This window comes from Coloeus monedula (genome assembly GCF_965178545.1).
Source record: "Coloeus monedula genome assembly, chromosome: 2".
NCBI classification, from domain to species: Eukaryota; Metazoa; Chordata; class Aves; order Passeriformes; family Corvidae; genus Coloeus; species Coloeus monedula.
The window spans coordinates 103,053,232-103,071,293 of NC_138782.1; positions in this window are offsets into that span (position 1 = coordinate 103,053,232).

An 18,062-nucleotide genomic window follows, 5' to 3' on the forward strand; every position below is an offset into this window, starting at 1 on the left:
ATTATTATAAAAGTTATTTTCAATTTAATTTATATGGATTGTGGTTTAAAGCAGACAGTTCTATCTATATAAGATGCCTTGAATATTGTGGTTGCAGAAAAAAAGAAGTTTGATTCCATCATAAGTTTTGACAAGCTTTTAAACAGAAGGAGTATCTGGTAAGGACTGGCAGGGTAGCAATAGAATAGAAATGTTTCCTTCAAGAGAAGGCAGTTTTTCTACTAAAGGGCAGCCACCAAATCCCAGCTCACAAAAGTTAGCAGGGACTGGAAATTTTCACTGCCTCCCGAGAGCTGCTTATATTGTGCTCAGCTTGGAGGTCAATGTGTGGGATGGATTTCCCAGTGCAGTGTAGAGAAATAGGTTGCCTCCAAAATACAGAAAGTTATCCTAATTGGTTCTTATCATCTTCCTTTCCAGTAATTTTTGATGTGATTCAAAAATTTACATGTTCCATATATGTAATAAATACAATCAAATGTAATAAAATAACCTTAAAAATGACCTCTTACTGAGAAAAGATCAATATTTAAGAACTGCTTTTTTTTTTTTTTGAGTTAGGAAAATAGCAGCAGGTTGAGGGTTTTTTGGTCGGTTGGTTTTTTTATTTGTTTGTTGAGGGTGGGTGTTGTGCTTGTTTCTCTTTTCCAGCCTTTTTGCTACTATTTCATGCTATCACCATTTCACCTTGGATTCATTAATCTCTCCAAAGCTAAGTGTTAGCCATCAGACATGTAAAGTACTATGGAAACTCTTTACAAGCAAGGCTTAAGTGAATGACACAAACAGAATAGTTTACCTGCTATCTGAAATGTCAGTAATAGAGAAAATGAACAGGCATCTGTATTTTTTTCCTCTTTTTCTATAAACGTATATTTTTAAATAGATGCTTCAGTGACATTTGAAACAAATATGTATATGAAGTATATGTACTAAGATGAATAAGAAGCAGTGAAATGTTGAATCATGTTGCTGCCTTTTTCCCTGGGGTGCAGCATGTGTAATACATGAGAAAAATGACATCACCCACAGAAGGGACTGGATTCACAGACACGCTATAAATAAATCATTCAACAAAATGAAGAACCAGCAAAAGGTACACTCAGGGTCATATTCTTAAACATGCATTATTTACCCAATAATCTGAATTATCTCCTATGGTCTTTCCAGTTTCATAGGTAAATGCAATAAAGAGTGTCATCTGAAAAACAAACACCCTGTGCCCCTCATTTTTATTTGTTTCTTTATGTTTACAGCTAATGTGTCCAGAATGAATTTAAATAAATCCAACTCTACACAGTCGCTTTCATATCGTTTTTATAGAGCCATACGTGACTATGGTTTTGGGTTTGTTTTCAAGTGCAAGATGGAAGCACTCCTCCAGTCCCAGCAGGCATGGTATGACATGAGCTGGAAAGGCTCAGTGCACAGAGGCTGTGTGTGGCTGGGCTCCAGCAGTCTAAGAGGGAGACAAGGCCACCACTTGCAAGGCCCCAGGCCACAGACTGAGCCCCAGGGAACCTTCCTGCCCCATGAAAACTCCCCTGATGCCACTCTCAAAAACTATTTTGGGATTTAGATGCCTGCATCTCTTGGACTTTCCAGATTTCAGGTGTTATTCAGAGTATCTACACACACCTAGATCCCTGCTGAGAAGGTAAAGTGATTTTGATGTCAGGAAACTCATCACTGCCTAACACTTCAGTGACTAAAATCCTGTGCTGGGACAAGAGGATCCCCCAGCACTGGTGGGGGGGGGCTATACAACCTGCCCAGCTGTGGTTAAGTGAGCATCATGGAAAGCAGATGTCTTGGTTTTCTTGGAGTTCAGAGGGGTAGCAGAAAAGGGGCCCTGCATCAACTGGATCACTATGTTAATCACAAAGTTACATAATCTGTATAGTTTCTTCCTAGAAAAACTGCTTTTCTGTGAGACATCTCTGTCTGGCACCTCTATGAGGCTGTAGCTCTTGAGCAGGGCCTTTGGAGACCTGCCTGGGGCTCGGGTAGATCCATCTCTCTGCTGCTGGAGTTGGACCATCAGCACTCAGCACAAGATTCATGGAGGCAGACAAAGCAAAAACACGCACAGCGATATTTACTGTCCTACAGCTATTTGTATAAATCATGGCAGCATCAAAGAAATGCGTCTTCCTCTTGGGGTAGAGGGTGATGAGATTCCTGTTTAAATTTAGTGCCTGGGGAAGTGTGTTTGCAGCAGAGGCCTCTGAGAATGCTCTGTCTCCTCCACAAAAGAGCTTCACTGCTATTTACAGCCTCCGACCAAGTGCCAGATTCTGCAACCTGGTAAATGTACAGATAAATATGGATATGCACTTTTCTGAATTGGGACCTTATAGACTGCTTTCGAGTTGATCCATGGATCCTAGTCATAGGGAGAATGCATTTATAAAGAAAATGCATGAATAATGACATAAGTCAAAACTCAGTTTTATTTTATACTGAACAAAATTATACAATTTTATTTAAACAGCTTCAGAAATTACTTTTTTAATTCGTTTTTCCTATGTTTTTGTCCCACTGCTTCCCCATTCTATAAAACATGCATTAAAAACTGTGATCTCTCTTCTCCCTATTCCTTATTTTTTACATTTTCCTTTTTGCACCTCTGTAAATTTAAAAACCTCTTTCGCTCTGGAAAAGTGTAAAGCAACAGAAAACTGAAACTCTGTAATTCTGTCTTTCTGTTACATTTTAAACACATTTTTCACCTTCTCGAAAAATTGTAAAGTAACAAAGTTACAGAGTTTTATTTTACTAGTTAGGTCTTTTCTTCTTTCAAAGTTTCAGAAGTTTTGAAATGTTACAAAGTGTCAGAAACACAAGGGAAAAAGTGAGAAAACATCCCAGGCCTCTTTTGTTCACTCTCTTTCCCAGGAAAAAGAAAAAAAAAGAGAAAGCAAGGAAAATAAAATAAATCGGGGTAAAAGACAAACAAAAAAATTGTTAAAGAATCTAGATGAATAAGGGCATTAAAACAGTACAAAGTTTTTATTTTAAGAACAAATAGTTCTTTTTGCTGTGAAATGTTTAAATGAATATACTTGTCAAGCCTTAACTGATCTCTGTCATGCTAGGCAATGCTCATAGAAAACACAGATCTCTCTGGAAAAGAAATGGTATCCTTTGGATTTTAAAGATACCAATATCTTTATCAATCCTCTGGACAAAGGGATCGAGTGCATACTCAGTCAGACACCACATTGGGCAGAAGCATTCATCTGCCAGAGGCCAGGAAGGCTAGTGGCTGGAGAGCTGTCCTGTGGAAAAGGACCTGGGGGTGCCGGTCAACAGCAGCTGAACATGAGCCAGTGTGTGCCAAGGTGGCCAAGAAGGCCAATGGCATCCTGGGCTGTATCAGCAATAGAGCGGCCAGCAGGACCAGGGCAGTGATTGTCCCCCTGCACTCAGCACTGGCGAGGCCACACCTTGAGTCATGTCCAATTCTGGGCCCCTCACTACAAAAAAGACATTGAGGGGCTGGAGTGAGTCCAGAGAAGGGCAACAGAGCTGGTGAAGGTGTGGAGCACCTGTGAGGTGTCTGAGGAAGCAGACACCTTGTTTAGTGTGGAGAAAAACACGCTCAGGAGAGACCCGAAAGGAGGTTGTAGCCAGGTAGGGATCAGCCTCTTGCAGGTAACAATTAGTAGGACAAGAGGAAATGGCCTCCAAGTTGTGGAGGGGAGATTTAGGTTGGGTATTAGGAAAAATTTCTTCATCAAAAGGGTTGCCAAGCCCTGGAACAGGCTGCCCAGAGAAGTGGTGGAGTCACGATCCCTGGAAGTATTAAAAGGACGGTTGATGTGGCACTTAGGGACATGATTTGGTGGTAGACTTGGCAGTGCTGGGTAATGGCTGGACTCAATGATTTTAGAGGTCTTTTCTAAACTAAACAATTCTATGGTTCTATTACTTGATTTTATTATTTGATTCCTCTCATGCAGCCTTTTACAGGTGCTCTTAATTTCACTTAAAATGTGCCAGTCTTTTTTCCTTCTTAAGCAGAGCTAGAACTAAACAGAAGGATGTCTATGAGGCAGACTTGCATATGAATTTAAAAGTAGTGATAAGAAGCATGACCCTGACATATAAGATGACTGGGAGGTAAACTTTATATTATATATCTTTATATTATAAAATAAAAAAATCAGGAGAATAATAGCATTTATTTAAATACAAGATGAAATGCATGTATAGCAACAAAGCAAGGCTGCAAGAGTCAGCATGAGAAAAACAAAGACATGGGCCATGATTATAGCAAAGTGGTGGACTGGGATTGAAGAAAGGGAGAAGAGAGTTTTAGAGTTTTTGATTCTTCTCCAGCCTTTTCCAAGTGCTCCTGATTTCACTTAAAAGGTACTAGTCTTTTTTAAAGCATGGCTAGAACAACTAAACAGAATATTTAGTTGTTCTAAAACAACATTGCTGTACAATCAGAAATCGGGACATTTAGAGACAGAGTCCATTAGCAGGAGAAGGATGAAGATAAGCTTGACTTATCTGTGGTCTCTCTAGAGAAATCATGGTTATATGAACTTGTGTAAGGCTGTAATAGCTCTAAGCAGGGACAGGAGCTCAGTTTCTCCAAAGGCAAAGAATCCTTCCTATTAATCCCTGTTAATTGTCAAAGAAAATTAAAACAACTCAGGTTTTGGTAGATTTCAGGGCTCATGTGAATCATAAGGATAGAAAAATAAAAGAGAATGCATGTTACCACTTGATCGGGCAGGACTTGAAGAGCCATTATACAGGCAAAAAATTAACATACCTGACAGAGCCTGTTCCCCAAAGGATATCAGGAAAACTGATATAAATGCCCTGCAGATTTTTTTTGTGTGTACCTAGAAACAGCTAGGATGGGTCACGCTGAGACTTGATGTCCTTCCCATGTGTCACACACATATTTATTCTTTTGTCCCTTCTCTGAATTGGACAGAGCAGACACCAAATAGGCTGTTCCTAAATAATCAGTACCCTGTCCTTTAGTGGAGAGGAAATGTCTGAGAAAAAGGGTTGGAAAGGAATGGATGAAGGCATGTGAGAAGTGGAAGAAGATTGATGTGCTCCTCATGCTCTTTCTGTTCTCCAAGTAATACAGATACCAGGAATGAGCTGGACCAGACTCTGAGCTGTCTGAACTCGGGCTGGGGTTTGATGGGGAACAGAGAACCATCAGAAACACTCCCTGTTCATGGCAGTGCTCCTTTGAGTTCTGGAAGGCATGGTAGGCATAGGTTAGATCAATGATTTCTAAAACGACTTTTTTTCTTTGACCCACCACCCTCCCCACTGCCTGTCACATGTCTGTGGGGCTCCTGAACCCACTAACCTTAATTGCTCACAGCTGTGACCTAGAGTTTGGGAATCACTGACTTGAGCAGACATAAACATTTTTCTTGTATCATACTCAAGAAACAGGCCTTATCTATCTATTCTGGGATAAATTATTTAACTAGGATAAGATTTAGTTCTTTTTCAATATGGTTTGTACTGTACACATCTCCCTCATATCAACAATTCTTACTGCATTAATAAAAACTGTGTAAAACCCTGGGTAAATGTATTATTGGAATAATGATGATTAATTGTAAATAATTCAGAAAAATATAATGTAGAGGGAAAAGACACTGGAAAATTTGCTTCACAAGGAAAGAGGAAAAGAATTCTACATGTTTTTATATTGACCAAATGAGGCTTAAGATGGGTATGGTAATATCACAATTATTTGCAAACCGGAAATACCATGACTGAAAGGAATGGTTTATTTTGGCACAAGGATTATAAGTAAGCGTGACAGGATGAAACTTAACACCAGACCTGTCAGCCTACCAGATGAAGGGAGCTCCACAACCACTTCTATTAAAAGCTGGATTTGACAAAGAACTATTTTAGGAGGGCATTCTCTACTGGCATAGAACATGTCCAAATACACCTCTTTGCTTTAATTTCAACAGTTCAAGTTGAAAAACTGCTAGCATATTTGTGCAACGCTATATGTGTTAACATAGTACTATCAAGTAGTATGAATGAAATTGAATGTCTGCTTAAGAATTTTTATATGACTACTTTTATTCTGCGCTTTAGCAAACTAAAGAGGGGTAATGAACCTGTCAAGCTTATCAGGAAGACAGAGAAACATTTGCTACCAATTTTTTTAGAGCAGGGGAAGAGGTGATGGAGGTCAGCAGGATTGCTAGTAGGATTCCCTGTGGTTTCCAGTGATCTCACAGTAATATGTAAGCAGTATTTAAAACCTAAATGGAGTACTGGTGGATCTGAGTGGGAATGGGAAGTTCATTCTGCACTCCAGCTTCCTTAATTCTTCACAGTGTGAGCTGATGAAACCACACTATTACTGTCAAAGGCCAGGTTAACATTTAATAGCCCTGTAAAACTTTAAACTTACTTTCAAAAAGTCTTAAAACATTCTTATAGCTTGGATTAAAATTCAGTGGAACTATTAGGCTTAACCACTACCTTTTATTTAAGATAACTTTAAAAAGTCATTAACCTCTGTTAAAGGAGAAGGAAGCTGAAGTAATAGAACTCACAAACAACAAAACATAAACACAAAACACTCTTCAATCTGGAGACAAATGTAAGGTGGCTCAGAGATCATCCTTACCTGAATAGATGTGTTTGGATTTTGAAATGCAAAGAGAAGTGTCCAGACAGAGGAAAAGAAGAGAGCTGGCACAGCTGGAAGGGTAACTGCTCCGCGACTCTAAGGCCATGCTTGCAGTGATAAGATGCAGGATAAGGTTTTTTAAGTAGAAAGCTGGCTAAAAACCATGATGACTGTGAATGGTGAAATTTGTGTTCAGATTTGTCATGCTTGAAGAAACAGGATTATGTACAGCTTTTTAAACCGTTATTTTCTTCATCATTTATTTCTCTTTCTGCATAAAACAAACTGTAAGAGACAAAATTTTGTCTAGTGAATAAACCCACTCATAGTGATGACAACAGGAGAATCCTTCCTTCCTTTTGATCATTCTGTCCTTCTGTCTTAACTGAGAACTAATCTATTCAGAATTTGACATACTGTACCTGAATAAAAATTCATCAAAATAATTTAAACAAATATCAATAAACCACATGTAACACAATAATTATGTTTCAGACCTTGGGTTAACTAAGTCAGTGGCAATATTTGTGCTTGCTTTTTTTTTCCTGGACCACAGAACTGCTGGTACAAAACTCGTGGCGCAATTGAATGAGACAAATTTTAAATATGAGTTTTCAGATTTTCACTAAAATGAATCCGATGCATGATTTTCTTCATAAGTAGGAATGATTTCCCCAGACATAAGAGCTAAATAGCTTTTTCAAGGTGCTGAGTGTCCTACAGTGCAGAGTCACAATGAGAGGGTCCTGTTCGTATGACTTTTAATTCTTCCATTCAAGGCTTCTCAGGAAAGCAAGTCCTGAACATGCAACATTTCCAGGACTTGTTCACATGACAGCTGAAAATCTCCTCTGGAAATCCAAGTCATAGAGAAAGTACCATTGTGGATCTGCTTGCAACTGTTAAAAAGTTGACCTGGCTGCTGCTTACTTTCAGTCACCTGAAGATTACCATCTCCACTACAACAATATTGCCATAGATCATTTTATTATTCCTAGGAAAAAATCAGAAAAATTCTTTTAATTTGTCACTGAAAGAGATCTCCTTCCAGCAGAGGAAATAGGTACATACACCAGAGTCCTTCTGAGCTTCTTACATTCCAGTATTGATCAATGTGAAAATAAGTTTACTATTTGAGAAGCACACAAAAATGCTTTGGGAGTTATCAAAACAAAACAAAAAATGTAAATCCAATATACAGGACATATTTATTTATATATCTCAATTATGACTTCATGATGCATCATTTTCACTCTTCACCATACCCACCACCCCTCACAATTGAAGTCTAAATCAGGTCCAGCATGAAACTTTATGTCATCTACTAGCTCCCACTGCAAGAGCTTATGTTTTTCTCTCATTGTCTTCCAGTAATGCAGTGTTCAGCACATTTTCTGGGTAGTTTTAAATATCAGTAATGTATCTTTGTGTATAAATGGACTGCACATGAAAGTATTTAGGCTCAGGGAGGTCTCAGTCCTTACCACTGCTAATTCCACCATGCAGTCCAAATTCCATATTCATTGCCATCTGTTGTTGCCAAAAAGGGATCAAAAATGTGATTCCAAGATAATGCAATGGATACAATAGTCACAGTTCTCTTCCCGTCTGATGTTGCTAACAGGAAAGATGGCAGTGTGTGATGGCCATTCATATCCAGGCTCAGGGTGACCTTCTGTCTCCAATGAGGATGGTACTGAAACTCTCAGTGGTTTGGAAGGCACCAGTATTTATTTTATCCTTATTCTATACATCTGAGTTTAAATGAGTTCTTTTTCTAGAGGTCATCTCATCTTCACCTTCAAAGGATGAAAGGGTTGTCCCTATGGGTAGCATTCATCTCACTTTAGCCATTTAAAAGTTAGGGGTCTATCAAAGTGTATCATTCAGGTTGCTTCATGTGAGAAAATGGTACCTAAACTGGAGAGTGTGAATTGTCCTCCAGAGAGTGATAATGAACTCTGAGGTGATGCAAGTGGATATCTAGATATTAGATCATTAAAGAAGGTGAAATTAAACCCATTTTACATACATCATGACTAGCTTATAATTAATATTAAAACCAAGAAAAATATAGTGAGCAATGAGATCTGTATTGTGAAATATCAAACAAAGGCTGATAAATAACTAACAATATATTAATCAAAGAAAGGGAAGCTATTGGAATTTACCTTATCAGTTCAAACTCACTGATTAATCTAATGAGATAGAATTTTAATACAACTGTACCATTTATTCTGTGGAAATCTTATCATTACTCTGTACAATGGGTTCTGTTTGTTGAAGACTGTCTGTCTCTGACATACACCTTGCCATTCATTGCATGATAAGGCAGCTGTCAATTATGCTTAAGTGTCTTATTGCTGTTGGCATGTGTCTAAATAATATACACTATGTATTTCTAAAACAATCTACTGGCTCAGCTGAACTAAAGCAAGCTTGCAATGCAACACTTGGGAAGCTGACAAGCTGTCTTAAGTGTGTTGGACAGGATATGTTGCAGAAAGGAGATTTTAAGTTTGTGTATTTTCTAAACACAATATCACATGGTGGTTGAAAGTCTGATAACATCCATGTGTGGTAGGTACAACAAATAAGTGTTATGATCATCAATAAACTTTTGGTACCTGCTACTTAAAAATGAAATGTGTCTTTGGTATTCCTACCTTGCAGTTATCTGTGAATGATTAGCACGATCTCGAGTTTGGTTCTATCTCTTCACCTCTAAATAATATTTCTGGTTGTCACTAAAAAGCTTTTCAGATGCTTCAAAGTCAGATAACATCACCTTAGAATCCATTATACGCCCAGTCTTTTTATAAGCCAAGTATAATTTCACATATTTATCTTAATCTTTATGTTGGGTAAGGGTTTTTTTCAAATTTCTCTGGATTTGTCTTCCAAGGACAGCATGAGTTTGAGATGTTATGGTGACTCTGATCTGCATGAACTTTTCAATCAAAAAGCTACAGAAAATGGAATATAGGTACAAGTGACATAGATAGACAGATACCAATGTCGTATCCATAAAATGACATTTTTTTCTGAATTTTCATTAAATTGTAGTCTGATTTTGCCACCTCCTCTATGGTAATTAATTTCCTTTATTGCCCTATGACATCTATTTGACTTCATGAGCCACACAGCTTTAGAAGTCTAAATACGTAAACTTTTTTCTTTCTGTTTCAGCTAAGGAGAGTATACTGTATAACTAATGGTATTGGAAAACTCATCTCACAATAGGAATGTAGAGGTAAACAACTACATTTGCAGTATATAATCTCCTCTGCAAGATTTCTAATTATTGTTATGCTTGTGTAGTCAGGAAATCATGGTCTATAAAGCAGGCCTAATTTCCTGTGGCTTGCACCTGAACACGATAAAAGCTCTTGATCTCCTTTCTTCTCCAGAGGCAAATCACAAAACTGTGACATTGCTGTTTAATCCTACAATGAGTACCTACTTCCACCCATGTAATCCTGAAAGTGTTACCTTGATGAATGCTTGACCAGGGTCTCTCTGGACTTTCTGTGACTGCCTTAAGGTTTCCTTGTAATAAAATGAAGATATGCAGCATTGATTTTTTTTTTTTTTTTTTGTGCTCTCAATAATTGTATAAGTCTGGCAAAAGACACTGATTAGTTTAGGAAAAACTGTTTTTCTTCTTCAGAATTCTATGCCAGATTGGGAGGGTGCTTGTGTTAGACAGAAAGTTAATTACTACTTCTTCCTACAACAAAGAGAAGACTCTATTGATCAGATGTAGCTGTGAAAACATTTAAGAAAAAACAAAGCCCCAGGTTTGTCCTGTGTAATGTGAGCTTTAGTGCTTGTGACAGGTGCCAGGTTTACAGCACTGGAGACTAAAACCGTCTTTACCCAAGGCAGGTATGGCTTTTCCCTGACTGTCACTCAGCCATGCTCCAGTGGGAGAAGCACCAGATGTGCAAAAGCCCTTCATTGCTGTTTAATGCTTTGGCGCTGACTTAGTGGGATTGAATCAGGGACATCAACTTATTTCACATAGGCCAACAAATAACATTGACTTTGCAGCCTCTGTCCAACAAAGCTGTTAAGCACATACATAACTTTAAGATCAGCCATAGCACCAGCTCCATCGATTCCAGCGCTTTAGGTCCTTACTCACTTTTTCCTTGGAGAGGATTTGAACTAGTGACTTACAGCTCAAACATTTCATATCCTTTCACTAATCCCCCCCAGTCACTTCCTAACAAACTGCCTTTGGAGACATATAAACCAAACCTCACACTGAACTCCTTGGCAGTTCATTCATGTTTCACAGTGTCTAGCATCCAACATTGCCCTGTATCAGAGTAAACCCTTTTATTTTGCTGATGTTTGTCCATCTTCACATCATGACTTTAAGTCTCCTATTCTGAACAGTACTTCCTTATACATTTAATCCCATGAAAACTCATTGCTTATTCAAGTGAATTAGGTCTGCATACTCATACCCAATGAATACTTATTACTTTGTGAAAAAATAAATATCTTTGGCAACATATGCGATCTTATATACTAACAACCTTTCAAATGAGCTGCTTGTGGTAAAGGAACAAAAAGAAAATATATATAGTGCTAAATTTGAAGAAGGACTAAAGTGTTGCTCTGAAAATAATTTTATCAGAGACCAAAATCCTATTAAAATACAATTTTAATAGTTTTGATGCTATAAATTACTTGGAAACAGTATATATGCAAAGTAGCCAGCAGAGATGCCTGATTCACATCTTTGCAAGCACTTTGCAGAAGAGAACATTTTTTTCCAGCTGTGGGGGAAGTGCCTCCATCTGCATCCCACGTGCAGAGGATTCCCCCTGTGTTAGGACCCTTCCCTCCCTGTCACACTGGGAGTCTGTGCCTCCGTGGCACTAAGCCTCCTGGCTGCAGCTACCAGAGAGAACTCGTGGGTTTGGCCTGGGAGAGTGCTGGGCACAGAGCCATGGAGGTCTGCGTCATGTTACACCAACACTGCTTCTCAGTGAGCCCTGTCTGGGGAGTGCAGGAAGGGAAGCAGCTACTGTAGGTCTCAGGAGGGCAGAAAAAGGAATCCTTCTGAGCTGAAGGCCAGAATAGGCTTGCTGGGATATCAGGCCCTGGTTCCTCATATTATAAATTGTTGGGGTCCCTCCCCTGCCATGGAGCCCTGGGAGAGGGGCCCTGCGGGGGGAAGACACGGGGTTTCCCTGCCCCTCGTCAGCCTCTTTCCCCATTGGTTGGTTTGGGTTCCCTGGTGTGGCCAAGGACCCTCGGGTCCCGTGACTGCGGAGTTCCTGAGCAGAGCCCCGGCCATGTGGATGGAGAAATAAACATCTCTGAAACATCTACCACGAATCTGTCCATATATACTTCTTTTCCACTGGACTCCTGGTTTGATATAGGCGTGTTACAGTAATCCCCGCTGTAACAAACTGGTGGAGGAATGCGAGCAAGACACTGATCCCTGAGGAAGATTCGTGAGTAACATAATCACTAGACCTCTCTCTTCTCATCTTGGTTTGGATATTCTCTCTGGACTATGGAAGAATCGTGGGAAATGGGGCTCTCTGAGCCACAGAGAAAAATGTGTCTAGAAGTAAAAGGAATCCTTGAACAACAAAACAAAAACGTAATGCAGCCGGGAGATCTAGAACATTTCTTCATCTGGCTTTTCAAAAGGTTCTCCTATATTTCTCGAGACTTACTTTTTAATATCGAACCTCCTGTATCTTGTGAGGGGTGTTTCTGGGACGAGATCTGGGATAAAGTATGGGATCAAAGAGAAGCTTTCCGTGCATACCTTATAATCAGGGAAGCTCTTGAGGAGCATTTCTATGGTCCCATTACCCCTAAAGCAGAGGATCATACTTATCCCATGGCCGAGGCCGCGCGGCCGCCATCCCTGTGGCGCGTGACTGCAGCCATGCCAGCGGAGGTGTCTGTGCTGGATGCGCCCGGCCCCCTCGGGAGCGCGCTCCTTATCACGGACCCCATCCCTGTCTCGGGGTCCCCGGCCACGCGGCCGCGAGTGAGGGAGCGATGCCGCAGGCGCCGCGGGTGCCGTGGGCCACGAGCAGCCAGGAACCGGCATCGGCGTGGCAGCCCGCTCTGAGCACACGGCTCGGAGAGCCCTGCGGAGGGAGAAGCGGCAGTTCCCACAGTGACACGAGAAGCTGCGCAGCGCCGAGCCGGAACGGGGCCGCACCCAAAGCAGCGTGGAGTTTGTGGAGCGGAACCACTCACAGGGCACGGAGCCAGCGGCGATGGCAACGCGGGGCCGCGCAGAGCCCAGACACGCCGGAGCAGCGCCGCTCGGAGAGCGAGGAGCAGCCGCAACGCGGGGGCCCGGCCGAGACATCGGAGTCGGTGGCCACGCGGGACCAGCAGCCACAACAAACACGCAAGCACGTGATAGGAGAAGTTGTAGCAATGAAAATCACAGGAACTGTGAAATGGTACAATGTAAAAAACAACTATGGATTTATAACACAAGATGATACAGGGGGAGATCTATTCATCCATAGAACTGCCATTAAAAGGAATAACCCTAAAAATTACCTGCAAAGTGTAGGAGATGGAGAAGTTGTGCAATTTGATATAGTGCAAGGAAAGAAGGGTTTACAAGCAGCAAATGTTACTGGGCCTGGAGGTATTCCCGTCAAAGGCAGCCGTTATGCACAAAATTATAAACAATATCCATCCCAGCAACTTCCCTACCCACAGCCTACTTCCCCCTTTTACCCTATACCCAATATGAACCCCTTCCTAAGTTTGCCCTATCCCCAGTTTATTCCTAATCCGTTTTTCACCCCATGGCTTCCCTATACAATTCCATCTCCCTACAATTCCTCTCCGATGCCGAGGGGGGGATGAAAAGGGGGAGAGAAGAAATTAAACCCTCTCCTGCCTCAGTTTCCCCACAAAGCATGCCCAGAGAGTTCTGTCTCCCTTCTGTCAGCCCTAAGATGTTCCACAGAATCTGTTTGGACATTTAAAGACTCAGGAGGGTGGCTTGTTTTGTCTTGAAACTGTTCTTGTTATGTTTATCCAGTTGTTTTCATTCTCCTTTTATTAAAATAAAACGGGTGAGATGTTGGGGTCCCTCCCCTGCCATGGAGCCCTGGCAGAGGGGCCCTGGGGGGGGAGACACCGGGTTTCCCTGCCCCTGCTCAGATTCATTTCCCATTGGTTGGTTTGTGTTCCCTGATAATGCGAAGGACCCTCAGGTCCCGTGACTGGGGGAGTTCCTGAGCAGAGCCCCGGCCATGCGGCTGGAGAAATAAACATCTCTGAAACATCTACCACGAATCTGTCCATATATATTTGGTTTCCACGGGACTTCTGGTTTGAAATATGCTTGTTGCAGTAATCCCCGCTGCAACAATAAATGACCTTATATATACACCTATTACATAAGTTTTTTCATTATTTTGTCAGTTTCCATCTCAGCAGATCCTGCTACTGAGAGAAATTGTTTGACCACTTCACTGCTCTACTGATTTTAAGTATATTTGAATTTTAACCTGAAGCTATGTGTGTCACTGGTTTTTTATATTGGCACTGCCTTTGAGCTGGAGCCAAAGGTTCCAACCTACTGCATGAACCTGCTTGCTGCTTCCCGCCGCACATAGCCATGAGCTCTCTGTGCCTACGCCAGCCTCTTTGTGCTCAAGTTTTGGTTATAATTTATGTCCTAGAGTTGATCATGCCTGTATACAACATTCACAGCTTGGAGCTGACCATATCTCCATTTGTTCAATAGCACTAGGTTTTCCTTATCCAAACTAGAAATAGTGCTCCTGTCAACATAGTTTTTTTGCAAGTACATGACTTTGATAGTTAATAGTTATCCTGTGACTTGTTAATATGCCCAGGTTTTTCTCTTCCTCAGTCATTTCTAACAAATGAGCTCTTAGCCTGTAGCAGAGGCTTTTGTTATTAGTCCGTAAGTGCATGACCTTGCATTTTGCAGTATTGAATTTCAATTACTCCAGCCTACAACGTCACGCGGTTCTTCCTGTGTGTTCCATCCCAGCCATTCTTTAGAGTCATATTCCTTCCCATCCCTGTATCACTAGGACATATCAGCACCACACCAACTATTTCTTACCAAGGGCATTAAAAAATGCACACAAAATCAGCACCAAGAATCCACGCCTGGGAAGAGGAGTAGGAACCTCCCTGATGTAAAACACTTTACACCCAACGCTTAGTCTTATGTCAGCACTGACTGTTGGCTAGTCCTCTTTTATGCCCTTGTCCTGTGTCATTTTCTCCAGTTTAACTAAAAATTTCTCATAGTATCACACAGTCAATTACAGTGTCACATGTTTAACTGAGATCAAGAAGAGGTAGCTGTGACACATACAGTTTTCTAAGGAGAAAGCTGTCTTTTCAAAGGCAGACTACATACACAAAATTAACAGATATTTCAATCTAAATGTATGAAGTTATTTACCTAGCAATCATCTACCACCTATCTCTACATGTCTATAGAGAATTTAATTTTTTTCCTTTCTTTCTCAGTGCTTGTTTTCTTAAACCCTGCCTATCGGATGGGTGACTAACAAGTCCTGTAGCCACATCACTTTTTCCTCTTCCTTAATACAACACTCATATGGCACCACTTCTGCTTTAACTAGATAATTTACTGAAAAGATTGGAATTGTTTTGTGATTGTGCTCTCAGTGAATCCAGTCGTCTTCCAGAATTACCCATTTCCTTCAATTGGGCAGTCCTATTTTCTGCAGGGGCATGTTCTTACAAACGACCCATTTCTCTTAACAGCTTCTTACATGCTTATCACTGCACTGAGTCCCAGTTACAAAGAATCCTTAAGATAAATTCACCTAGACAACAACAGACATGGGGATGTTCCCACTGGAGCACCCTCAAGAGAGCAGAGAGTTTTGCTTTCAGAATAGACCCTAGGCTGGTGTCTGTACTTATATAGTTGTTGGCAGGCTTACATGAGGATTTCTAAGGGTCTTTACTTCTAATGGCAGATAAAGGAATAAGTAGATATCTAAGTCTCTTTCAAAATCTAAAAATCCTGTATTTCTAAACAGATTTGGCACCTTAAACTGTTACAGCTATGGGTTATTAATCTCCCCAGTCTTTTTTTTTTGTCTATGTGTGGGTGTGTATCCAGCCCTTGCAAGATGGTACACAACAAGGGAAGGAATCCAGTTCACCTTTCCCTACCCATCCTTCCCTCCATGGGCTGTGACCTGGGCAGTTTGGTTTAAGCCAAAAATGAAGCAATGATTATTTTTCTTATTTGTTGAGGGTAGACTTGGTGTCACAGGACAGCTGCCTGAAGCCCTTTGTCATGCCCGTGCATGCACTGCACACTGCTCAGACACCTACCCAGGAAAGTAGAATGAAAAGGGTAACCTAAAAAGCTACCTTTTGAGCAGGTGCACAGGGGTTATCTATGCTGCCAGATGGATATACTTAAGAGGAATGAACAGATGAAGTAATCTCCATATTTCAAGGAGTGTTTGGGACACAGTTCAATAGTTCAACAGAACCTTTTTTTTGTTTTTTTTTTGAAATCATATATAGAAAAAGTCTTATCATCAATCATTTGTTATTTTCTTTAATTTATTTTATTCACAGCAAGCTGACATTTCAAGAAGCATAAATATTTTTTCTTAATCTTTGCCCAAACCAGTCCTTGCTAAGGCTTTAATAGCTCAGATCAAGCCTTTTTAAAGGCAGAAGAGATGACACATAGGCTATAGTGTATACCGTCATAGGTCTGTGGTGCCATCTTTGCATTTTCATTGTCTCTATCTAATTAGATCAACTGGCAGTTCTGTGACAAGGAGAAGGTTATAAATGACTTGTATGAAATGCTTGTTTTGCCTGCTTTCACTGGTACTCTCCAGCACACAACTCAGTTTTCATCTCCTAGCAGTAATTGTCTTCCAAATATCACTCTGCAGTGATTGGGTGAAACCTTTAATCCAAGTCTAAATTTAAGTAATACTCTAGACAGCTCCTTCTCTCAGCCATGAGTGTGCAGGGCCCTGAGCACAGACCACTTTGCTGTTTACACAATTTTATTTCCAAAATGCTGCTGTGTTCATGTGGTGGCAGGTATCATCTTGAAGGAAATGAGTGTGTAGAAGCTGTGCTCTGGGATATAACCAGTGCTGGTGCTGTGGAGCAGCAGGCATGAGTCTTTTCCAAGGCATCCCTGCTACATGTGACCTTTGCTGTGCAGCAGAGCACATGCAATGGCTCAGCCAGGAGGATGGCAGCCAGGTGGAATTTACAAGGCAAAATTCATGGGAAGAACCAAGTGGACAGCATTTAACTGAGGAAATAAGAGAGCTCATATTCAACAAAGCTCTAAAAAACCACTTGAGAAAAAAAAGAATCTGTCAGACCTAATATAGCTACTTCTTATATTTGCACCCTATGTCCCTTGCTTGCTGGTTTAATGGGACTCCAAAGGATTCTTTGGCTTTTATGTTTTCTTATTTTTTCCTTATTTTTTATTGAAATTAAAATTTACAAAATTGGAGAAAATATTTAAGGGACAATTAAAATGTTTTACAGAACTTTAAGAAAACTGTTAAAAATACAGTGGCGTGTTTATAGTAAAGTAACTTAATTTATATTAATGAATTTTGCTAAGGGGATCCCGCAGAAATAAAGTACTTTTATCCAAGCATGTCCTAAGAGACGAGTGAGACAGTCATGGCATGCCTATTCCTTTGAAACAACACATGATAAATAACATGGCAAAATATAATGTGTGAAAATTATACACAGTCTCCTTTAGACTGAGTTCTGTTATAAAAGAACCATAAAATCCTTGTAAATATTTTTTTAATGTTCCAAAACTAAATGCAGGATGTTAAGATCAAATAATTAAACATCTCCATCTTCAACAAGAAAATAATAATTCAGTGATGTCAGAAGAGGTAAGAGACAAAACATCTGAGTTCCATACCTGATTAGAATCTTTTTGTTTCTCTATATTAATTCAATTTTATTTCACCTTGTTCAGGATAGATGACTACAAAAATGCTGATATGACAATCTGTCTTCTTTATAAGAATTTTTTAGGAGTTTAGTTAATATTTCCAAAACTGCTTGAAGGATGAGAATTGCTGAGTGTTGTGGTGCCCTATGGCAGAAGTGGGCCACAGTGAGTGACATGCACTCCAGATCTGAGAATGAAACAGTGACCAAATTATTATCTGGAGAGGGAATGCTATTGGTATGGATTCTCAGAGCTTTGGACCATTTTTTTTGTACTCAAAGAAAGGTAATGATTAAAGCAATAATTTTGTGAGAAATTCAGTATGACAAATGATGGATTCTTTGCTTCTTGAGGCCATAAAATGCAACAAAAATAATAGAAGACAAGGCCAAGTATCCTTGTGAATGTATCCCA